At 40.5% G+C, this 26614-nt stretch overlaps 2 long non-coding RNA genes across 3 annotated transcripts in view; both read right to left on the reverse strand.

The window, feature by feature from the left end:
• Nucleotides 1-26614, reverse strand: part of LOC119128056 — a 128622-nt gene that overhangs the window by 46602 nt on the left and 55406 nt on the right. The window lies entirely within an intron of this gene.
• LOC119128059 overlaps nucleotides 9062-26614 on the reverse strand; it is a 33683-nt gene continuing 16130 nt past the window's right edge. The window contains exon 2 of the long non-coding RNA XR_005098931.1: nucleotides 9062-10057. This is a non-coding gene — a long non-coding RNA (uncharacterized LOC119128059). The remainder of the gene's footprint in view (nucleotides 10058-26614) is intronic.

Genomic DNA, 26614 nt, shown 5'->3' on the forward strand with positions numbered 1-26614 from the left:
ACATATTTCGACCCTGGTTTTTTCTTTTTCCCTCGTCCAACCAAGGTGGTCAAAGGCAACCTAAGGATAATCTCATGAGACAATCTTAGAAGCAATAAAATAGTTGTGCCTTTGACATCCTTCGTTGGGCGGGGCAACAAAGCTAGCCCGATTATCTTGATACGTGTTGGCACACCTGAGGTACCAGCAAGGTCAAGGTCAAAATCTTCACTAAGCTCTTTAGCAGGACTTTACTTCATGGCTGCGCAGGCCATCGTCACCAAATCTTGGCATACAAATTATACCACACACCCAAGCAACTGGGACTTTTTTTTTTACCCTAACACAAAACATAAAGCAGTGCCGCCGCGGAATCAGATTGAGGTTGTCAGTTTGGGAATCGATCAGTCTCAGTCCCGTGTCGCATCCCCGTCAAGCGGCAGATCCGCGTCGGATTTTGTGACAGTGACAGCGCTCCAGAGAAGTCCCCATGCAGCACAACCAAAGTGCTGTCTATCATCGTATTTTTGACAAACCCCTCACGCGTGCCTCTCAATCTAATCGGACTTTGAGGCTCCTGTAAGACAAAGACAGCTCGTCGTCTTCTGCCAATGCGTGTGCGCGCGCGCGTGCGCTCGCCACCCAATACTTCTTTTCAGTCAGTTGTTCAGCCAAGTTTGAAAAACATGACAGTCACATTTTAGCTGCTCTGATGTCACCGCGTATTTTTATTCCGAGCTTGAAAGTTCAATCAATATGAGGTTTGCTTCCACTTTGATGTGAGGTCTCCAGTGAAGTGATTTTTAGCATGCTACCTGCCTCCGCTCTTGCCTGTCACCCACCCACTGCATACCTGCAAAAAAAGACTGAAGACACAAGGAGCTGCCAAAGCCGCCTGGTGTACGCTTGCCTTTCATTGCTCGTGACTGCAATTTTTTTGAAAGACGCAAGGCCACCGGATTCACGCAGCGACGTGACAAGACAGACCGAGAGAGTGAAATATTCATTAAATAGTGGCGTAATGGAACATGATTCTGAACTAGGATGAGGGGGAAATATTGTGGAGTGTAGCTTTTCACCAAGGCCGGACAGAAGGAGGACAAGTATGAAGATTTAAAACAATAACGTGTAAGACATGAAAATAAAAAAGATTTAAGCAATGTGAATGTAACTTTATTGCTGTACATGTGCCTGTGTCTAATAAAGGGCCCAGTGAGTGTATTCCTCACAAAATTGCCTTCTTTATAATTCATTTTGTCACTAAGAGGAGGGATGGGCAAGTACTGATACACGGTATCGGTGCCGATAGATCCTAAAATTAAAGGTATCGGTACTCGTGGAGGCTTCCAATACCAGCCACCAATATACTTATGGCAAAGCAGATCAAACTAAGCATTTCGTCATCACCAGTAGTTGGTGATATACTATGGTAGTTTGACACGTTGGCAAATCAACATCCTTTTCGGAAAGAACGGTTTGCGATGTTTTGTCTTTGTGTTGAATGAAATTTTTAATATCAAAACAACTTGAAGTACGAGTGCTTATATTGGTGAGTACACAAAGAATGGATATGGTTTGGTTTTAGTCTGAAAAGAAGCAGTATGACATTCCTAATTTAGAGGCATAAAAAAGTAGACATTTTATTTTTTTAAATTACATTATTAATAAAAATTAATTCCAGGGCATCGATGGCTTATATCAACTAAATCTTATAAATGGGCTGTATTTGTATAGCGCTTTTCTACCTTTGGTACTGAAAGAGCTTCACACTGCTTGCTCATTCACCTACTGATGACATAAGAAGCAACTCGGGGTTCAGTGACTTGCTCAAGAACACTTCAACATGGTCACAAGTTTGTGAGATGACTACCACTAATCCAAACCACACCCATAATAAACACTCCTAATTGTGTGGTTTTTTTCAGTGGGGGGGGCATTGTTTGCGTCTAAAGCTTCTCATTTGAGTATCTCAAGTGAAAGTAACAAGGTGAGCTTTTAGCATAGAATGAGCAAACGCAGTGGATCATCGCTGTCAACAGTCAGGCACAGCAGAGATCAAGTAATTGACACTCTTTATAATTGCAATCTGCATCTGCAGATACTGAATCTGCAAATACCGACTGCAAATGGGGGTCCAATGTACATAAAATACAGCCATATGGCACTTGTGCTAATAGCATTGTGACACTAAGCACATGCAGTGATGAAACAAAATACTTGGGAAAATAAACAAACAGCACAACAATAAAAAAGTACATACATTTTTTTAACCCTACCCAATCATAACTTTACAAAAGTGGAAAAATAAATGGGAGAACTCACTTTTGGTCTTCTGTTACCAGCAGAGGATCTGATGTCATGTGGATCATGTGACTGGACTATACCATTTTGCTAAGGTGAGTTCAATTGAAAAAAAAAAAAAATAGAAAATTGTATTTCTTGGTCATCAGTACTGTGCCACATGGCCCCCTCCAAAGCCCCTGCACCATAGATTTGATCAGATTTATTTATTTATTTATTTATTTATTTATTTATCCCAATGTAAACTCCGTCCACTTTGTGCAGCAACATTATGCAACATTGTGATGTTACACGTGGGGGAACGACGTCTCATCAAGATTAAGTAATCTTGTTTTCTGCCTATGACGAAAACAGGAGATCACTCCCCCCCCCCCCCTCCCCCTTGCACAACCACACAAGAACACGCACATACCTGACGGAGAGCTCAACCCGCCACGGCGTCAGAGAGCTCGGATTTAAGGAGGATTAAATATTAGATTTCAATTTACCTGCCTGCGACAAAGTAATTACCTCAGCTCCCCTTTTGGTAGGCAAAAAATGCAATTATGGAAAGAGGGAAGCACACATTCCGACGCGGATAAAGTAAAATAGCTTGATGGCAAATAAAGCGCAAATCTGGGACTTTAATGAACATCATTATTAGGAGGTGGAGGGAGAATCAAAACGTCGCACTTGCCACATTTTGCAGCCTGGAAAGTCATTCAGAAGCTTATTTGAAAAGGGCATTAAATATTCTTTCATTTGTTGTCGTTTCCTGCCGTCTCAACACACACATTTGCAAACACATTATAGGCTCGTGAAATTGGTTTGAAAAGCAATATTATAAAATAATTACTGTTAACAAAGGGAATTTAAAACGTATACAGTATTGGCTTTAACGAAAAGTGCCTGTTGCTGCTGATGAAAATTACAATATTAAAATAACAACACAATATTTGAATATCTGTGATGCATTTCTGCATCATATTGGGTGCACTCATGGCCATAGAATTAAGCCGATGTAACACTACGTATTATTATTATTATTAAATAAAAAAGATAGATTAATAATTAATCTTAACATTATTCATTAATGTTACATTCCAAGAAAGTGTGTGGGGGGGTTGTAAATTCAGTGGTGGAGCCCTCCGACTATATGAGCCTGCGCTTTGCATATTTTTAGTAAATGAAACCCCGCTGCTTTTTGTTGGTTATCCTGTGTACACTGGCACTGACTCGGCGTTGGGCTCCGAACAATTTTGGACAAGTTCACCGTGGTGGGCTCACTGGAGGCCCATAAATACACCACGAGCGATCCGATTGGGCTTCTTCACATGTTGCAAAATGATTACTTTGAGCGTTGCTGCCGCCCCAGTAATGAAAAATTCGACATATATTTTGCTTGGAATGCTGTATTTAAGGCCCACCTTACATTGTCCCTCCGAAATATTGTGCCCGCTCTATGTGGTTTTGTTTCAAAGAAAAAAAAGGAGCTTACTTGAACACGTCACACCTGCGCAATTTATGCCCTAAAACGCATAGAAACTGCGAGGAAAGTGAATTTAAGGTGTTGGTTGCATGATAAGTAATTGAATAAATATTAGCTGTATTTAGTATCTGACAAATACGTGATTTATGAATGATATATGAGCCACATGCACACGTGCTTCTCTCTATCATGCAGATTTCATTTGTTTTTCAAAATTGTGTTTTTTTATATAGATTATTGTTTCCCTCGCGGTCCTTCAAATTCATTTTCTTCATCTAAATAAGCACATTTAAATGCATTAATCAATAAATATTAATTAATTATTATTAATGTAAGCTTCAAGATGATACATATTGTCTTTAAAGTTCGTTACACTAGAATCAATTTGCTTGGATAATTCAATTTTTGTTTAAGTGGTGGTGGGGGGGGGAACAAGGATTTAAAGGCCGTCAATCAGACACTTTTTAGTCACACCTGCACTATCCAATTTGATCTAATCCAAAAGCTGTATTAAGAGAAATTATATTTTTACAAAGAAAATACTCAGTCTTGATTGACACTAGATAACCAAAATATTGGAAATATATTTCAGTATGATGCAGTTCACTTGTACGCCACTAAACAAACTGTAATAAACCTTGGAGCGCAACCAATCAAAAGTGAATATGTAAAATATAGCTTCTTTTTTTTTTTTTAAGCCGATTAGAACATCTATCTCTGTCATGTCCTCGTACGCATCTATGAGGATTGGATTAGCAAATTTAGTGTGCATTCCATCCATCATTTCGTTCGATCTTTGCTTGTTTTTATTACAAAACTGGATGTTATTTATTCATATCATTCTCTTCTAAATTATTCATAATATGACGTATAACACTCAGGTGACAAGTTGCTTCACTCTATTAGACTTGAATAAAACTTCAATTGTTACCTTCAATGAACCATTTCAATAAATAGCACATAAAAAATGCCCGCAGGCTGGTCCATGCACGTTTGATTATTACGGAAAAAAAAAAAAAACCAAAAAACAAACAGCACTATTAAACTGCGGATGGGGTCTCAAATATTGTTTTTTTTTTAAATTTCCACGCTATCTCCTGACTTTGATTGTGCATTCCAAATGAGTGTTGGAGATTGCGCTCACTTTGAAAGAATCATTTCAACACGCGGGCATAATCTCTTCAAACAGGCGATGATGTCACCCGGTCATCACACGTTCTCATTTCCCATTAAGAGTTTGCCACGAGATAGACACATGAAAAAAATATCATCATGCTTCCTCTCACCTCAGCGGGTCACAAACTGGGCCGGGGGCTAATTGTCTCTTAATGGGAAGCGCCACAGGCCAATTGCATGGGGAAAATAAGAAAATAAAGCATTACACTACTGCACAACTTTGTTTTGTCTTTGTCAAAGTGTGAAAACGAGATGGGTAACTAACAGGAAATTCGCTTGTTAACAGCCATCTTCCGCGGAAGTGTTACTGCATGTGTTCTGCTTTTATATTTCATACGCACAGATGGGTTAAAAAATGTCTTTGTATAACCTAAAAAGTGTGAATTCTACAAAATCCCCTCGGGTGCTTTTTTTACCTGTCCTCAGAGATTAGCTCGTCTCTCCTGTCCAAAAATACAGGAAGAGTCTTCCGCGGAAGTGTTACTGCATGTGTTCTGCTTTTATATTTCATACGCACAGATGGGTTAAAAAATGTCTTTGTATAACCTAAAAAGTGTGAATTCTACAAAATCCCCTCGGGTGCTTTTTTTACCTGTCCTCGGAGATTAGCTAGTCTCTCCTGTCCAAAAATACAGGAAGAGTCAAAATAATTCCGAAACTACTTCAAAGTGTACGAGCCTCCTGAGTCATCCGGGCGAATGAATAAATAAAAATACATAACTAATTGCATTTTCAAAGCCAAATCTTAATTTATTGGGGGGGGGGGGGGGGTAGAGAGAGAGAGATATCACATGTGTTTTCATCTTCATCAGGCTCCAGTTTGGATTTTGAATTCACCCCATTTAACTGCAACAATGATGCTCGCAACATAATGATGAAATAAATAAAATCCTCAATTCTATAGATGGAGTTTGCAATCATGAAAAAAAACTTTTGGCATTTTTGTTGAAACTTTCTGGTGACAGCTATCGTACATTATTAAAATGATCTGTAAAAATCAGCTGTGTTTTATGTGTCCCTAACCATATTTTGAATCTTTAAAAATATCTTTTTCTCCGGCACATCAGGTTTTGGAGACATTTTCTTCTTTTTTTCCAAGTTTTTTTTAATTCGACCAATGAAAGCCAAGTCAATGCAAATTTGACCATGTGTTGTCATTTATAGCTATGACGTTTCAGGGAAAAAAATATTTCACCAGGCCTCAGAAGTTTTGCTGAAATTATTCCAGAATATCACCTCAGGAATTGAAGAAAAAAAAACTCTCCCGTGTGACTGCGCGGTTAGTTGGCCTTGGTGTTGGTAATTTTGTCCACACAATTACAGGTCGAAGGATCTGCAAGAAGGGGGGCTGCACTGCTGTGGGAGAACCCACAGACGACTTCAATCTTGGCCAGTCAAATACGTTTCAAACATGTTAAACATTTAAAAGTAAAATTAGTGCGAACATCTTTGCAAACCTTTTCCAAACCCTGATAAAAAAAAAAAAAAATAATAATTTAGATTGCAATATTGAAGGGAGGGGGTAGATTACAGTTAGGTTATTTTAAAAAAAATGATCCAGACAAACCACATTTAAGAGCATCTAATGGTAAATGAGGAATATGAATAAGAAAAGTTACTTGAAGTTCAAAAAAGGTCATTATTTTATTATTAATTTATTTTTCTGCTTAGTAAGCCTTGTAAAGTCCACGAATTGCATCACCACCGCATGATGAATTCTTTATTTGGAGTGCAAGGCGGGGTCATTAAAAGCAGACACTGCTGAATAGTCATTTGGACAAGTTTCATTCCGACTCCACTTCTGTCTGGACTGATGTGCGCGTGTGTGTGTGTTGCGGAATGTTGTGCCTTTTGTACCCTCGCAAGTGTGTTTGCTTATATGCGTGCCCGCGTGTGTGTCCATGCGTGTGCGGCCCATTACCGCAGTTTAACCCCCGTGTTCCCCTGAACGCACCATTCTTCCTGCAGCATCCTCCCCTGCCCGCAACCCCCACCTCTTCACTTTTGTCCTAAGAGGGCAATTAAGGAAACAAACGTTTTCTCCAAGATAAGCTGACTGCCAGCTTTGCATACTAATGCAATGCCAAGTGGTTACAAATAATAAGTGCTCTAATTACCAACACCGTTTTCAATCAGAAATTGCTCAATTTCCCAGGATGAGGTCTCCGCAGCTGGATATAAAAAAAAAAGAACGCAAGCTGACAGCGGCAGGAGACAATCATCTCTATGTGCCACGTCCCTGATTTGGCGTGTTGGTGTGCGAACAAACAATCATCTTATGGACCCTGCGTGGTGTGACCCTCTCAATGGTTGGCACACCCTCCCCCCCTCCATCCCACCAGTCAAGTGAGAGCTCCTGTTGGGGATGCCAATTATCCCCCCTTGTATAACCTGGCCGTATTATTGTGCGGCACGTGAGTAGGTGATGAGCACAATGTGGCGCTTCATCCCCGAGGTGAGCAATTTTGCTGCAATTGTGATCATCAGTGCAAAGCGGGGGCCTGCTCATTTATTAAGCAATTTCCTTGCAAGGAAAGTAGCGGGATGGCACTTTTAATTTGCCAGGGGACGGTAATATCTCTAAAAAGCAACAGCAATTATAACAGGCATGACACCAAAAATAGGAGGAAGTTTGACATATGAAGACCCATGGGACGAATCGAGTGCAAGAGGCCCGATGAGTTTTGATGGGGGGAGCGAGGGGCTTTTACGGACCAACACAGGACCGTTTGCATTACATGAATGCACGTGAAGGAAATCCGTTTGTTGGTGAAAGAAGGTCCACTTCCACTACATTTTTGCAGTATTTAATTCGGAGTTTAACCGATTAATCGACGAACCACTTTTCACGTCTTTGGCATCGCTTTCAAAATCTGTCCCTAAAATCACATCACCCACCACCGATAGTCGGAGGTGGAGGCACAGATTGATGCTAACAGCTAGCTAGCAACAACCTTCAGCTAAACCTGTTACAAAGCCACCATTTTCCTTTCTTAAAACACCTTTTATTTGTTTCAGGGGCTAATTAGGATGACTCGGTTTTGGTTCACTGGTCTGAATATGATGAATTTATTTACGTATCCATGCCAGCAACAAAAAAAAGATATCTTCTGATCTATTCTACAAAATAACAGAATGTACATCCACCTGTTACCGTTCATATGTTTGAATAATTGCAAAGTATTAAACTAAACAGGCAAAGTACATTCAGATAAATGTATTATTTTGAGTCACGTGAAAATGTTTTAATATAAAATATGTGCTTTGATAAAAGTTGAGAAACTCTATATTAGCATAACAATACCTCAGCAACCCAGTGTCAGTGTCTTTACAGGATGAGCAAACAAGATCGCCCTGAGCTGACCTTTAACTTTGGCGACGGCGGCCTGGCGCCCGATCAGTTAACTGAGTGAGCGGCCTGCCCCGTTCCGCTGAGTGAGCCAGGAAGTTGCGGACCCTGCCAGAAGCATGGACACCAAGCCATGCTGTCCAAACTGACGTTTGCCCATCCCACAGGGTGAAGGTGAGGAAAGGGTGTCGCCCTGCGACGTAGAAAAGGACGGCCAGAACCGAAATTATAGTTCTATATTGTATGTAGCATGTGTACTTATGGATGAAATATTTGAAACACACGAGTACTTGGTGAGCAAAGCGTCAGCAAATGGCGACGATCAAATGTACACAGTAAAAAAATGATAGATCAATTTCAGTGTATGAAGTGCAAAATATTAAATATTTCATATAAAATTGGTTTTATAAAATTTGTACTGGGCCAAGCTAGCATCCACGGTCACAACTAACCCCCCCCCACACACACACTACATTGCAATATTGACTTGAATTCGACTAGTTGTTCAGCTTTAAGTGACAATATGAGGCCAATACTCACTACGAAGTTTATTAAAAATGGAGAAATATCATTATCACTGCTTCCTTCCAAAATCTCTATCAATGTTCTTGGAATATGCACTTAAAACATGACCACGGGGTACATACGACGCATGTTGTTGCATTGTTTTATCCCACATGCCTGACGTGATGCTCGGTGGGGTACTTTGCAACCCAGATGGCACGCTGCTGTAAACCTTTCATCACAGCAGCCTTTTTTCGCACAGAAAAAAAAAAACAACAGTAACATCATATTTATGGTGCATTTTAATTGCGTCAACATCAATTCAGATAAAAATATTCCCTCCATATGTGAAGTGAAGAGGGAACGACCAAAAAAAAGTCATCCCAAAGCTTTAGCACAGATTGTTCTTTTTATTATCATTAACAGTAATGTGATGCTGAGGCCCCATGTGACCTCCTCACAGCGGCACCTCATTTCCAAAGTCATTCATTAGAACAAACAGAAGGCGGGCAGCGGAAAGACAGCGTGGGGAGTGAGACGAAGAAAGGGAGAGGGAGAGACGAGAGTATAAAACAAATGAGATTGTTCTTATTGGAGGAAGCTCTTTGAGACTGTAAAAAAAGAAGAAAAAAAACAGTGTGATATTTGGAGATGTCATGCCGAGCTCGTGATCCAGTTGTTGGTTTTGTGCTACAAAGTGTAATCACAGTTACACTTACTGTCCACTTTAGATTTCGAGGCCCACGGGGAGTCTTGGAAAATGGCTCTGGTTTGTTAGGCTTGAGATTGTCCAAGCAAAAGAAAAAAAAAAGCTTCTTATGCCTTCTTTCCTTGGACAGAACTGTCCCATCCATGATTTGTCCCAGTTTTTCCAAAATGCTAAAAGGTCATCACGCTCAACTAAGCTCCCCCATTTCCCGTTAGGGGGTTGACATGAGTCCCTGCTGATCTCCAACCCCTGCTGGATCCCATTTCTATATCTGTTCATGTATACACACACACACACGCACAAACCAGTCGGGGTAAAATAGTACGTGGGGATGTAGGTGGGGTGCTGGAAGGGAAAGGGGCCGGGGGGGCGGTGTGGATCCATCGGAGTGGTGTGACAGACTCCCCAGCCTCCTGGTAGGATTTGTTGGAATGTGAGAGAGCAGGATTTTAGCACCAGGCGAGCCACGCCAGAGTGCCGCAGACTTCATGCCATCTGTCTCAGCCTCCATCGTCTCCTTGCCAAGACTCGTCGGACCTTTATTTCCTCTCCCTCCGGCTCCTTCTCATCCCTGTTCACAAGAGGAGCGGACATACTGAGATCTGCTAATATACTGGATGGAGGTGGGGGGTGGTGTCTGGGCTTAGTAAACCGATTTTTTTTTAAATCTACAATTGATCAATGTGGAGTTTATCTTTGGAGCCGCTCATAATAGCTTTCAAAATGTGTAAAGTGCCAGTAGAGAACGAGATGTTATCCACAGCCATAATACACTTTATTTGGTACACACATTTGGTACACACAGACCATCTATTTTGCTGCAGTGCAGAAATTCTGCCAAGTCTACAAAAGACAATAATCAGAGGTGGGTAAAGTAAAATAAATACAAACAAGCAACATTTTCCATTAATCGTAAAAAGTAGTTCTCCAAAAACTACGAAGTAACTACTGCGTTAGTGATAGGAGAGCCACTCGCGGTACACAGGCTCCCTCTAGTGGTACTTGAAAGAATCGCTGAATTAACTACAAAGAAAATTTTGTTGAAACACAAAAATCTTCGAATGCAGTTTTTTTACAGGACACTGCACTTTTCAAGTACTGCATTAGTACTTCATTAGTATTTCATCGTTAACTGTATTCATTAACATTTAAGGTTTAATTTATCGGAGAATGGATGATTATATCGGATAATGGATGGATGGATGTTTAATTTTGATCAAACCATTTCAGCAGATTTTAATTTACCGTATTTTCCGCAGTATTAGGCGCACTTAAAAACTTAAAATTTACTCAAAAAACCACAGTGCGCCTTATAATGCAGAGCACCTTATACTATATGGAAAGTGTGGTGATAATGTTCCTTAATACGAATTTTAAGAAACAAGACCACTTTCTCGCTTTTGATAAACACTTTGTCTTACTCCGTTATTGTATGTAAACATTGGTCGTAATGGTAATACTAGAGTATTTTTTTGAGGTGGCACAAAAAAAATGAATATAGTGGACAACCACTGATAAGTAAGTAAGTCCTCCTTGTCAACAGTTGGCGCTAGACTGCGTGTGCCTCGTAACGTTGTTCACAATTACCTACCATTGTGTTCATTGCACAATTATGTATCAAAAAGTATTTCTGGTGTCAGTATTCTGTATTGGTATCGAACACCGCTATTTTAACTCTTTTTTTTCTGAGGTTTTAAGGATAAAATCGTACAAAGTCATCAATGTCTTGGACGTGTTTTAACCACTGCAGCATGTGCATTCTAATGCCGTAGTTCAACCCAAAGCAGATTTTCACATCAAATGCTTCCATGGGAGGTGTTTTCTCCCGGTGTGGGTGTCTGGGGAGGACACTCAAGGAGATCACACGGCCAGGAGCTCCACTCACTCAGCGTCCTTAACCTGCTGTTGGAAGGGCAGCAGGAGGCGGAGGCGGCGGAAGGGAAGGCAAAGCTAACCTCCGCACAAGGAAGCGGAACTCTGGCAGGCAGGAAGTGGGCAGGAGGCCCTTTGAAGCACAAAACCTCTGGCCTCTGAGCTGCGATGGCCTCGGACGGATCTGCAGAGCATGTCAACTCTGGATTACTTCAGGGAAGGGACCAAAAAACTCCCCTTATGCCAGCAACATAGCATAAAAATAGAGATTTTTGTTTTTAAACGATAAATGTTTCCCCCTACGCACTCCCAACAGGCCTTACATTCAAAGATGTGAACAAAAACACAGAATGGTGCACATTTTGTTCGGAACTAGTGCATGAATATATTATTTTCCGCCACAAAGTAGATGCACAGAGTGTAATTGCAAGTTAATTGCTTGTGTTTTTCACAAATCAAAGCAACCAAAAGTGAGCTTCTACACTCCGACATACCAGAGTCAGTGAAAAGAATGCAAAATGCAAAAAAGTTCCAAAATGGTCATGATATCAGACATCAGGGCAAATAATGAGCCTCTATTGTATCATTTACTTATTTATTTATTTGCAAACATTGAGAAGCTAGAAAAAAAATCACTTATATTAATTAATTAATTAATTAATTAATTTTTTTATTTATTTATGTATTTATTTATTTATTTGCAAATATTGAGAAGCTAGAAATATTTTTCACTTCTTTTCCAGGAAATAAAAGTCAAGTCCGAGGAGGGCTGCTTGAGAAGATGAAGACGTGTCTGATCTCCACGGCAACCAATAGTGAGGCAGCACTCGCCTCTCACTGCCCTCTTATTGGCCTTTGCCACACTCTTTCCCCCCCACAGGACATTGCCCTTCCCCTCCCTGGTTTTATCTATGATAATCCCCCCTCCCATAGACAAACAGGCCAATGCCAAGAGCCGACTCACAGGCCGAGGCGGGATTATAGAAGGAGGGAGCCAGTTCCGGAATACGGAAAAAAGGTGTAGCAGAGAGAATCTGAAGTGGTGATGTTAGGCGAGTCGGGTGTGGCGTTATTAATAAAGCATTAAAAAAAAAAAGCGAGCACATCAAAGCAGACACGGGGGCCATGCTATCACACATGAAAGTGGCGCACTATGGCTTAATGTTTCCTAAGGCATGTTACGGTGACGCCGCTTTGATTTGAAATGTGTTGTGTGGAAAATGGATTCACGGGAGCGAGGAGAGGAAGCTCGCCGCCGTGTAAACGCCGTCATTTCAAGCCTGACCTCATGGGCTCTTCAAAGTAGAAATACGGCAAAGCGGCCATTCCCAACTACTGTGGCGCGAAAGATCATCAGGTGTGATATGGAAATGTATGCAATTTCATTTAATTGGGCAAAAAATGATTCGTTAACTACAAATGATGCACTTGGTCTGCATTTGCATGTGTTTGGAATGTTGGAGGAAACCCATGCAGGCACGGGGAGAACATGCAAACTCTCTCTCTCTCTCTCTCTCTCTCTCTCTCTCTCTCTCTCTCTCTATATATATATATATATATATATGTATATATAATAGTATATGGTATTATCGTTGAAGCACACTTTACTGTAGCTAGCAAAGGAAATGCTATTATATGTAAAAATCACGTACTTTAGTGGTATGTGTGCAAACGTTTGGTAAGACTTCAGCATTTCCTTTCTCTGCCACACTTTAACGATGACTGAGTGATTCTGATGAGGACACCAAAGGCATTTCAGAGTGCTAAAGTCCCAGATGGTCGAAGTTACACAATCAACCTGATTGTCCACTTTTTTGTAATACTTTTGTTTGTTGGTCTGCCCTGTGAGGTTTTTTTTTCTAGTGTAAAATGTGCTTTGGCTCAGTACTGGTTAGGAAACACTGCAGTTAGTAAAGTACAGCTACACAAGGATATATGCATGCATATATGCATTTGCTAGACCTAATATATATATATAAATAAAATAAAGTGGCGATGAGCTCTGAATTTCTATTTGTTGTTTTTTGTTTGCTTAAAGCAGGAGTGTCAAATGTATTTTTGTTGCGGGCCATATCATACTCATAGTTTGCCTCACAGGGCCATTAAAATTGTCAACCCAAATAAATATATGAACGTCTCATATTGTACATATAGTATAGGCTACACAACAAACTGACGAATAACTAGTTCTCAAAACAGAGACTAATAAAAACTGTTCAAATATTTAAAAATGAGATATTGAAATCAAATACTTAAAAAGAAATATTATTCAAAAAATAATGTAATAAAAATTGCTAACAATATCTCTATTTTTAAAAGTGAAAACAATTTAAAATTTTGGAATTGACATGAATTCGACGCACAATTTGTCTTCACGGGCCACCTAAAATGATGTGGCGGGCCGTATCTGGCCCTCGGGCCTTGACTTCGACACCAGTGGCTTAAAGAAACACAAATGGGGAAAGAATGATATCATTGACTGGAGATGACAATTCACACCATCAAGTGCAGAAGTTCTCTCATGGAAAAGCATGTTTGAGTGGAAAGTTGCCTGGGTTTGCTCTGTGTGAGTGCGAGCCACATACACATGCGCACCTTGCCTGTTTACAGCAATAACCTCACAACATACAGACGGACTGGGGGTGTGCATTCACTTTCAGATCGTCTTTTTTTTCCTGACAAATGACACCCTGACAGTTGGAAAAGAAATGTTAGGGCCCCTGAACAGATTTCTCAGTTACAGAAATAAAACGTGTTGAATTAGACAAAGACGAGCTTACTTTTGAACCCCGATGAGCGCACTGACAAATGACACCCCATCACCCCACCCCCTCTCCGTCTGTATATCATGACTATTATGGGCTTTTTTAGGCCTCTCTGCAGAAATGTCATATAGTTAAGAGGTGATAAATCTATACGGCATCAACACAGATTGAGATGTCTTACTGGAAATTGCCAAACGAGCTTTGGGCGCTGTGGCAATATGAAGAGTTCAAATGCAAAGAGAATTTCAGAATTGATTGCGTGTTCTTATTTTTTTATTGAATAGTTTGCATTTAGGATATTCAAAGTTAATGTTGCTGGCTGCCATCCATCCATCCACCCGTCCGTCCGTCCGTCCGTCCGTCCGTCCGTCCATCCATCCATCCATCCATCCATCCATATTTCATGATGTAATTGGTAATTAATTAGAACTTTTACATGACATAAATCTGAGAGTGACTTCTTAGTGTTGCAGGCAAAGCAGCATCAGTGAATCGGACTTCAATGAAGATGTTTTAAATATGCATTTAACACACTCGGCTTCATGAGCTGTTGCGCCTACCAAACCGAATACGATAACACTTGACTCCCAGGGGCTTCTGTTTGCTCTGTGGTGCTACACTACTCTGGAATGCAAGGCTTCATACAGTTTGCAGAAGAAAAAAAAATACTAACTAAGGGAAAATATTTTTCCAGCGCTTTCCATCTTTGCAATATGCAGTCATATGAAGAAAACAATAAAAGATGTAGTGGGACTTGACTGATTAATTGGCCAGACGATTTTATAGATCTTTTTTCTTAATCGTCCAACTTTTAACAATGTTTTACTCTGCATTCACACATTATGTACAATATAAGGCAAAGACAACTCAAACATTCACGTTTGTAATGATGAAAATCGGTATGGGCTTGGTCAATGGAGATGACGCTCGCAGCAGTGAAATGTGCACAGCATGTGTCAGTTCCTGAAAACAAAACAATTATTCGCGATGTGTTTTATATAGGAGGTGTTTAGAAATGCAACATCAAATGATGCCGTGATTGCCGGCGTGGCTCTATTTTGTCGGAATAGCGCTCGTCTGCGTTTGTGCTTCAACTCGTCATTTCTCCTCAGAACCTCAGCCAGAAAGTGACAAAAAAAAGTGAGAACTAGATGCGCATTTGTGTGTTGGGGTAATTTGTCAACGCCTCTTGCAAAACAATTCTCTTGCATGGGATTGCAGCAAATCAGAAACATGCTATAAATAAATATGCAAAAAAAGATCGCACTGGCTTTTGAGGAGGGGGAAGTAAGAATGTCTTCAAGAGACTCTTTTTCCCTGTTCCATCCCAGAAGAACCCTTTTGAAAAAGAAAAGGGAGTTCTTGAAGGTGTGGGGTAAAAGGAGAACCCTCGGAAGGCGGTAAAGGCTGCTTCTACTGCCTGAGCTGCTGCAGTACAAAATGGATTTTATCTTGTGGGCTTACTCAATGTCACCATAAGGTGCCTTTGAGACGTATTTTACCCCAAAAAGTTGACATGTATACTTTTTTTTTTAACGTCATTGTATTTAGTCGATTTAGCTGTTTCCTGAGTGTTTTTGGACAGAGTTGGTGGATGGATTTTTCTGCATTAAGTTGCACTTACTGATGATTATTATCAGCGGGGCATTTAGACACTTGTCCACCTTCTTTTGTTTATTTCAGTAGTTCTATCCACGTTGACCTTAAGTCACTTTTTTGTTGTTTTCTTACGCATCTCAGGTAGAAATGAATTGACTGCAAGCATGTGCATGAAAACAGCAACAACAAAAAAAGATGCGCTTGTTGACAGAGTGGAAAATGACAAGGTGGACATTGTGACTAATGTTAGGATTTCATGGAGATTTTTGAGTACTGTTTAACGTTTTTAATAACTGGGGTTGACTGCTTAAAGTAACAAAGCAATGCTGTTTCAAATATTTACACAGCTTGATTGCAAATGGTCGCTTAATTGACATTTAGCAGGTTTCAGAACAGCGACCAATCACCTTTCACTCCATCACATCATCATCGGGGGGGGGTGTCATGCTTCCGAGGTGTCTGTGGATTGTATTTTGGGGGGGAGGGGCATTTCCGCCGCTGAACACGACTCGGCATTGATATAATAGTTCTACATAGGTGGCATTAATGAATGCATAAATATTGTCAGCACGTTAAGACACAATTATAAGACTTTCATTTACTCACGAATGTCAAGGCTCACTATTTGGCAAGCCAAGGCATCAATGGTACTTAATTGTGTGAAGTGGAAGCAATTTTAATCATTTGCATCATTCATTTGTTCCAAATAAGGTCAAAGCAGTGGTGATATATGTAGATTTTATGTAAAAATGGTTTATAAGCCCTTAGCTGCAGCAATTATCAAGTATTATCCTAAGGACACACCACTCCACTTTGTTTGTTGTTTTTTGGTCCAAGTATAAATATTCGCACATAAAAATGTACTGATGAATGTAGTTTAACCTCTATATCAATATTTCATAAAGATTTGCATCATAATGAGTTTAGTTAAATAGTTTTTGCTGTGCCACACAGTGAAGACTTTCCATAAATGCAAATGAATTCAATATAATTTCGGCTTGCTACTGGTATGAAAAAACTATTTTTCTTTAATTGGCGCAGCGTGGAGGGAAAACTACATCCTCGAATACGCAAGGTGCGCTCGTCCTTGGCTCAGAACGAAGGAGAGTATGTTAGCCAAACAATGGGGAGCATTAAAACAGGCTGGGTCAATACACCCCACTGGGCCGCGTGTCTTCCCGCAAGCTGCAAGAAGTTGCTCCGGTGGGGCTGTGGCACCAAATAGAAACATCAATTACCGTAAATTACACCAAAACAGTGTGTAACACTTCAATTTGTTTAATCTTTGGTGCTGTCTGAGCTGCTTTGGATAAAAGGCGAGCGGAGCAGTGGCGCAAGATAACATTCAATAGCCCTAAGATACATATCTCTTCTAGCTTGTGGGAAAAAAGGGTGGTTATTTATGTCCTGCTTGACTTGGAAAGCATTATTAAAGACTCGGAAATACTTCTTGAAGATGTTTTTTCCCCCTAAGCACGGCTTATTTCCAACACACATGATTCACATAATAATCGCAGAATGTAACATCAGCATCACTCTGAACATACTTGTGATGCAATAAGCCCGCCACTGAAAAATACTCACGATATGCTCACTCTAAAATGAGGAAAACGTGTGGAGATAGCAGAGGCTGCGTTAGAAGTGGTTCTTTCAGTAGTTTTTCATTTTTTTTCCGTTTTAATATCACTTAAAGACGCTGTAAAATGAATGCAGGGATGTGTTTCTAAATATATTACACACATAATTGTGGAAAACTTGTGAAGAAAATGTTGGATAACTGCACTAAAAGTGTACTACTTGACGTTTTACATTGCTTAATGACTGTACTTGTGTTTATTCCCTAGATCACAGGTGTCAAACTCAAGGCCCGGGGGCCAGATACGGCCGGCCACATCATTTCATGTGGCCGGCGAAGACAAATTGTGCATCAAATTCGTGTGTACTAGAATTGCAAATTGTCTTCACTTTTAATATCTTTTTTTTTTTTAATATTTGACCAGTTTTTACTCGTCTGATTTTGAAAACGAGTTATTTGCCAGTTTGTTTTGTAGCTTTTACTGTATATATATGAGGTGCTCATACATTTATTTGGGTTGACAGTCATAATGGCCCTCCGAAAGAAGCTATGACTACAATGCGGCCCGCGAAAAAAATGAGTTTGACACCCCTGCCCTAGATGTACATTTTGCAACTTATTTCCTGCAGACGTAGAGTGGCTCAAACAACCAGTGACAAATTGTGTGTTTTTAAACATACTCAGCCAATCAAGAGGAATCTGATTCTGATTTGCGGGAACTGCACTTATCGTGCTTGCGAAGGATAAAATAAGACTTCAGTCAATCTTTGTTCAATGATTTGCCTTGCTATGGTTGATTAATTAAGAGTGGTGGTGTTGGTTGCTGGGGACAGATGAAGATTTGTCCATTTCAGGGAACATTTGGGAAGGGGGCGGGGAGCATATTGGGTAGAAGTTGGTGGGGGGCCGGGCTAAATGAAAGACAAATGCGAGTAGTGCCCACTCAGCTATTTTCCCAGTCAAGATCAAAGGCGTGCCGGACCGGCCGCTCCACAGGAAACTTGAGATGGGTCTTGCCTTTGTTTGCTGTTGCTAGGCAACCGGCGCCAGACTGAAAGTGTTTGCAATGGGGTACCAACTTCAAAACCATTTCCAATATAAATTTTCCAGACAGTCCTCGGCTCTCAATTTAGCCAGAAAATGAGAAGAAAGTGACGAAGGCGGATCGGCCCGTCTTTCAGACATGGAATCGTCAATGGCGCCTATCCAGAACATTTCCTGAACGAGCCACCTCGTGCAAACTAAATACAAGCATCGTGAAACGTGATTAGCACGTTTTCCATCCTCGTGCGACAACAACGAGGAGCGGAAGAAGAAAAAGCTGGAAACTTAAATATAGCTTGATGCATTTATAAGCTCCGGTTCTGGCTTCCCGGTGAAGCTAATTAGGATGCTGTTATCTATTAATGGGCCTCGTGATAGTAACGGTGGCTAGACATGTGTCACAGAGAGCTCATTACATATCATTAGTTCAACACTCCAATAATGTCTACACCTGCTGAGCATAAGATAATGACTTGGCCCCTTGATATTTGCAGGACGATTGTCTCGCAAGCCAAGCAGCACCAGGAGGGCGGAGAGCTGCGTGAAAACGGATAAAGCTCCACAATGTGAAACACGCCGCCTTCTATTTGCTGCAACCTACGGCGGGGAAAGCGAGATGTGTTTTGGCCCGCTTTGGTCCACGCAAGTCATTAAATAAACCGGCATTACAAGCTTGTGACTAACCAACGCTCATGGCATCTTTTAGGACGGAGAAAAGATACGGGCATTTTTGACGCTAGCTTACTTTCCAACAATAGTCTTGCTATTCCTGTCAGCTTGTTTGTCGCTGCGTAAGTCATCACAAGCACATTTGCAGCCTGTAGAGCTGTATAACATATATTGCCTAGGGAGGAAAGATTTGGATGACTAATGTAATTGCAATTTGTTTTTTTACCTTCAATATCGCGATTGCTGTTTAATGTGTGGTTTTTTTTTTTGTCTATGTCCTCTTTTCATATTACTAACAAACACAAGCAATAGAATAATCTTTTGTCAGATAAACAGTATCAGATGTATTATTCAACCCCCAAATTTTCTTTACAATAATATGTTGCATGTGCCCCCATTAGTTTAAACACATTCTGAATAATATTGCGTTTGTGGAATATTAGTGAAGCAGGGAATTCCACCTGTTTTCATCCATCTCAGAGGGCGGCCATTTTGCCACTTGTTCACAAAAATGACCTCACAGTTGTCATTTTGGGTCACAAACAATCACAGTTCGCCGGTTTTCTAAAGCTGAGCTTTGATTGATTTGGACGTGAGACCTGGCAACTGTGATATAATTTTTGTCAATGAGTGACAAAATGGCCGCCTCCTGAGATGGATAAAAAGTTTTTTTGCTTAACTCATATTCCACAACCGCAATATTTATCAGAATGCTGTGGGTAGACTAGAGGTGGCTCATTGATACTACTGTAAAAACATTTTTGGGGTTGGTCGCCATTAACATTTGCACTCTAATTGAAGTAGTAGTCAGTAAAAAACTTAATACAGTCTTTGAAACAAAAATAAGAATTATTTTTCAACTTAATTAGAGTGTTACTTTTGAATGAGCTGCCTGCCACTGTGTTGTGTATTACATTCAGCCAAAATATGAACCCAAATTAACAGCCTTCAAAAATGCATCATTTTAATAAATAAATGCTGGCTGACAAATGGGCAATTTAAAAATTGAACAATGCTGATGTCCTAATATATTTCAAATGAAATCATTAATTTATGGCTGACATTTTGGGATATTTAAATGTTATTGCCCCCCCCCACACCCACACACACACTCACTCCTCCCAGAGCGTGCCTGATTTAAATAGCAGTCATTTTTAGAATGAAGCACATGGCACAGTGACAGAATGTTGACATGCTGGCAGCCAGCAGCGTGTGTACAATGTGTGTACGTTTCTATACATTCCGCAGCAAATATGCCGCCGAGCTGTTGGAACGCTGCAAGTGCAATCGCCACAAAGTGACCTTTGTGTCTGCAACGGCGAAGATTAGAATGGTGCTGTGCCTGCCTTGTGTTTTCACTACTGGAGCCAACTGGCACAGCACGGGCATCCTCTCCCCACAGCTCCCAGTCTGCCGTGATGACAATGGCGAGCCCATCTCGCACGGCATGTGAAAAACACAAAAAAGTGCTGGCGGGCCAGGAGAGTTTTCTGCGGAGAACAACACAACTGGTCTGCTGCTCCCTCTAAGGAAAATGGTTTTCTAAGAAGCAACTCTGACAGGACTTTTGACTACATGTCAGCTTTTGGCTACAAATTGACTTAGAATGCAAAGAAAAGAATGATGGTGAGGATTCATTCCACATTTCTACCCTCTCAAGCTTTTCTTCTTTTCCTTCAAAGTTCAAACAACCCAAAATGGCCTACATTTAAGTTTGCCACCAGCCACTCTGCTGCGTCCTCATTTAAACCCTTGGTTTCCTTAATAGTCAGCTTGCGTGCGTGCTTGCATGCGTGCGTGCTTGCATGCGTGTGTGTGTGTGTCTGTGTACAATAAGTGTGTGTGTAGGTGTGTAAGATCAGCAAAGAATGCATTCCTTGCATGTGGCACACAAGGATGGGTCAAAATAAAAGAAAAGAAAAAAGCAGTGGCAGATGTGCGACCACATAAGGTGGCAAGTTGTGTAGGTGTGTGCGTGCATGCGTGTTCTACTTTTTGTATTATTTGTTCTTTGTTTATATGTTACCTTTTTCATTTTTGTATTCTAATTGGTTTATAATGTGATATATTTGTGTTGAAAAAAAATATAAGGTCCTCTCCTTTGTGCTTTTCATTACTATGAGTGTGTGTTTTGGGGCAGGGGGTGGGTTAAGGGGGCTTCTGCCCAAGGCGCCATTCAGAACATCCACTGACAGGGCAAGATATTAGAAATGCTGTTTATTGTAAACTCCAACCACACTAGAAGCCATATTATCAAATAATGTCATATTTGTCAAAGGCATTATTATTACTAACACACAATTAAAGGTAATTCGAACAATTTTAGAAGTGCGTATGAAAGTGGCAGGCCTTCGCATTGATCAGTACCCAAGAAGTAGCTCTTGGTTTCCAAAAGACCAGTGACCTCTGATCTTCACTCAACAATATTATCTTGGTAAAGGCAGAAAACATTACATTATGATGGTGTGCAGATAACATCTCAAACTCGCCACCAACTGGCCAATCCCCCCAGAAGAATTCTGTTTTAAAATGATCAGAAAAAGTGAAATCTATTGTTCTTAGATTCCCTTTCCCCGTAGTGTGATATCATATTTAATAAATCATCAAGAATGGAGCATATGAATAATGCCGCGGCATCATTAAGTGTACATACTGTACCCTGTATAATATGCAATAAATTTCAGTAGGCGAGCTTTAAAAAGAGTCAAAGAGAAGTGTGTTGCATTTCCTTAGAATAAACGTAACGTACTGTACATACGTTTAATAATGTATTATTCATTACGGATTGTTAACAGCGTATTATCAGTCATTTTGCAGTGGAAGAGTTGGATATTTTGGGGTCACTGATTGTGGCAGAAACAAAGCAACCTCTCACCCCAGCAGATGACTGCTGCCTGAACCCCTCAATAGCCCCACTGAGACAATAAAATGGCCGAGTGGCTATTGAACGGAACAAGCAGGAAGAAGGCAGACGCTTTATAGCGAGCCCAGTGTGAAAATGAAGATTTAGGAACAGTAAACATTGGAATTCTCTTGGCCTCGAGGTCAAGCCGCCCAGTTACCTTTCCGGGCCCTCTTGCCCCCCCCAACCCTCTAGGGCGCCTGCAGGGGCAGACCCCAAACTGCACGGCACAGTTGTGGCGCTTCAGGTTGAAACAAAAGAGCCGTCATGGTGAATCACAGGCCTCGGACAATAATTACCGACTTGATTTATGCCAGGAATGCCCTTAGTTAAAAAAGAAAATATAAAAAATACTGTAGTCTGCCCATTCACTTTGCACTAGTGCTCCACATAATGAATTACATCAAATTAGATTAGGATAGACAGAGAGAGAGAGAGAGAGAGAGAGAGAGGGGGGGGGGGGATTTATGTCACTACAGTACTACATGCTGAACTTTCTCAGATTAGTATAGATGTTTAAAGACAGTACAATTTGTCTTGTTAAAACAAAAGAGTGGATGAAGCCAATTAGACAAGATTACATGTTATTTAAAAGTCCCGGCATGACTTTTTTCAAATGCGAACGTATTCTCATGCGTAAACTCTCCATTTATCCAACAAGCAAGATAGGCGCCATCTTAAGCGTGATCGGTGCATTATACTACATGACAAGTTTAAAAGTCTTGATCTTTTCACTGTGTTGTAGAAGAGGATTTGCTCGGCCCTTTTCATGTTGGCGGTATTAAAAAGCTGAAAGGAGTGTGGGTAAGGGGTGGGGGGGGCGGTCTCCGAGGGGGGTGGGGGCAGCGCTGACGTCACGGGCCGGGGAGTCACCCACCGTGCGTTTGGCGTCTCCAAGTAAAGACTTATCCGCAAAGGAGTCGGGGCGCACAATGCGTGCGGACAGGGCGTGAAAGTACGATCATCATCAGCTCTGAATGCAAAAAAGAAAACATATCTGCCACAAAAAAGGGAGGCTCATTCCAATTCAGCTGCGTTGTTAGGACAACGAGAACCATCCCTCAGATGATTAGTTCCACTTCAAAAGAATTTACTTTCCGCAGTGGAAACGTCCCCCTTTTGTGTCCTTACACAGGGGTTTATCGAGCCCAAAGACGAATCGTATGTCTAGTCAGCCTGTTTATTATTCACACTACAATTGTATTAAATAAATAGAGGAGCGCTAACAAAGGCCTATTAGCCCATAAACATGTCCTCGCGCACACAAAAAGAGGCGAAATCACAGTCTGTGCTCAACAATTTAGCTGGCAGTGAATGTGAAGGCGAAATAAAACACACCGCTTAGGCTCAGAATGACCTGACACGGACACCATGACGCAAGCATGTTGTGTTGGGCCCTGTTTTGTCTTACAGTCGTGTGTGCCAAGAAGCGGCAAAGCGAGGGCCTTTTTTTTTTTTTTTTTGATGCCTTTCACCCTAAAACGAGGAATGAAAGCGTCCTTGTTTGTCTAGATACATTATTTGGAGGAGGCTCCATTTGGATGCACAACTCTAAGCGTGGCTGCTTGTTCACAAAACAACATGCGAGGAAAAAGAAAACAGCATGCAAAAGGAGGCAAAGGGAAGGGGGAGCGTGAATCAAATGCGGTTGCTTAAAAGTGACACCTACTTTGCTTTTACTACATGTTTATTTCACGAACTGAAACGCCAAAATATCTGGGATTATAAATACATACAGGTTTGGGAACTTTAACCTGCTGAGGCATGGGGTGTTAAATGCAACCACTTCTTCTCACTTTTTTTTTTTTAATCACCTTGTAATGGATTTCCCGACTGTAATTTGGGGATTTGAGTTGCACTGCATGCTACTGAAAGGCGTTAATGATTTCATCTCAAGCCGATCTGGTAAATAGATTCACTTTGCCGGACCAAATAAACCAAGATGCACAGCAATTCATAGGAAATGCATGGGTTTTTTTTAGTTCTGAAAGTGAGCATATTAATGAACAGCAATAATTTTCATATATTGCAGCTTGACAAAATGGCACATTAAGAATTTTGAAAATCTGATTTATTTAGCGATAAAAAAGCTTTTTTTTGTAGATTGTTTTGTGTGATATCACCAAAAAGAAATCTGGTTCAGAATCACCTTCAAATTAAAGGGTAAAACTTTATTATTTCACATCTTTCATTTGGTGTACTACTCAGGGAACCCCTTTTCCATTTGGCTGATGTGGGTCAATTAAAAATATTTCTGACGCGTCAAAATTTTTCAGCGCTGCCACAAAAATATTTAAATAGCAGAAATGCAACATGAGTGGTGACGAGTGCAGTGTGCATATAGAATTGGTCATGTACTTGGGTGATGATTTATTTTTTATTTGTTAAGAGGTGTTTGAAGGGCACATTCTATGTTTTTTTTTTATATCACAAAGATGATGCCATCAACTTGTCACACTGCTAACAAAAATAGACAAAATATTTTAAAAACATTCAGAAAATGTTGGCAATGATGCACAAATGAGCTGCTTTGCCAACCGATGTCACATCCACAAGAAGATCAGTGAGATGAATGACCAATCTGATTGGTTCATGTGTGAAAAGGGGCGGGTCTTGGGGGGGGGGTTATGCCCTTAATTTAAAGGTTTCACATAACTCCTCTGAACAACGAAAAAATAAAGAGGATTGTGAGTGCTTATGTTCTCCCTAATGAAGTAAGAAGTCAAATCTGATGTTTTTCTGAAAAAACAAAGTTGTTACTTTAAATTTTTAGGAGTACTTAGAAGTACAACCTAGCTCAAGCTTGGTTATATTTAGTTACAAAAACTTTATACTGTACTGGGCATATATATACGACAAGGTACAAAACACAAAATAGTCATTTTGTGTCGATTAGGGTGCTTGCGGGCCTCGAGAAAAAAAAAGTACCTCAATTTAGCGGACAATAGGCGTTAAAGGGCAGCCCCTCCCTTCGATTAAGCCATTTAATCAAAGTCCCACTTTAGTAGCATTTAGTATTATAGCCCATGAAAAGGCACAGAAACTCACTTGTACTTTCGGCTGTATAGAGCGACAAAAATAAATCTATATATATATATATATACATTTTTGTACTGCAATTTGGCGCACAGTATACTGTACATCATTATTCCATACTAAATTATTCTAGCGGTTATTCCTGATCGCCCTCGTCTGTACTTGTCAATCAAATCCACTGTGTACCACACAATGCAGTCAAAGCAAATTCAGGAAAAAGATCCCAGCATGACTAAATGTCACCAAGTGAACTTTGCATGATGCAAATCAGCCTCCTGTTGCCTCTTTTCCAGCGACAGGTGAAACCGAAACTTTCTTCTTTTGTTCTTTTTATGTGTGACACAACCGCACTAGCTGCGACACTATTTTGTCAGCATTCAAATCCGCACGAGCCTTGGGAACAATCAAACACTCAAGCGCAAATTTTCATGCAGATGATGCTAGATGTCATCATTTGACGCAATTGTTCTTAAAGATCTTAAATTCTGTTAAAAAATACAAATTTAAAGACTGAGATTAAACAAAAATGTGACTTCTTTCATCTGGCAAATTAAAAGCAGAATTTTTATAACGTTCAATGAGCTAATGGGTTGCATTTGCCAAACTATTCTGCCAATTTCTGAACTGACTTAACTTTTCAGTTAGGAGTTTTAAGGCAAAATTAAGCCTAATGCAAGAAGTGGAAGTGGAATTTGGTGCTGATCTAAATTTGATTGGTTGGCCTTATTGGAATTCCGCAATCCTAAAATTTAGTGTCATTGTAGTTTGGTAGCCATATGAATGAAGACAGTCGCGCAACAAGATGCGGAAATATTAATATTGTTCTATCTGTCTTAAAGTGTTGCTTCATCTTTTGTGTTCAAACATCCGTTCCTTAAAGTCTTAAAATATCGCAACACCATTGTCTTTTTTATTTTTATCTCTTTTCTGTGGGTTTTTTTTTTTTTTGTGATGTGAGATGAGTTTACTGCCACCGTCCAGTGCTTGTATCTCTAACGTTTGCTCACACATCAAACCAAAAAAACTGGCCAACATATATCTCATATATTGGAAAAACATTTAAGTCAACTCGTTCATTTCTTAAGGCATCGCTGTATACATTTTAGCAAACCTTGTTTTGGGTGAACACACTTGCGCCTACTACGCTACTGTATTTCCATTGTTGCCCATGATGGTGATACTTGGACGGCCAAGTATTTTTTCAGGTGGTACTCGGTGTAAAAAGTTAGCAAACCGCTGCCTTAAATAAAACGCCTTCCAGCTGCTCCTGTTTTTCAATCTGGAGCCACTCGGGCACACGTGTGCGAGCGCGGGTGCAATTGGAGCTGTTAAAACGGTGCTAAAGATCAATAGGATGTTATTGTTAACGGGGGAAACGCGAGTTGAGGTGCCATCGCAGGTTGTCACGTGTGATGCTCGCGCTAAAGAGGCGCCTGTAAACAGTCAGCAGCTGCACGCCGGCTGATGAAATGGTTCAGGCCTGCATGAGGTAATAAATCCCAGCCTTACTCAAATGAGATGCTATCCTACTCTGGGAATTCAGCAGCAGCAAAGGGGAGGAGGAGGAGGAGGCAAATGTGCACCTCAAATGGGACTATTAATAGAGGCTCGGCTCTCTTAACTTGGAATCTATATTATTATGCGCTTCAAAAATGAGATCAACTA

This window comes from Syngnathus acus, chromosome 10 (genome assembly GCF_901709675.1).
Source record: "Syngnathus acus chromosome 10, fSynAcu1.2, whole genome shotgun sequence".
Classification (NCBI taxonomy): domain Eukaryota; kingdom Metazoa; phylum Chordata; class Actinopteri; order Syngnathiformes; family Syngnathidae; genus Syngnathus; species Syngnathus acus.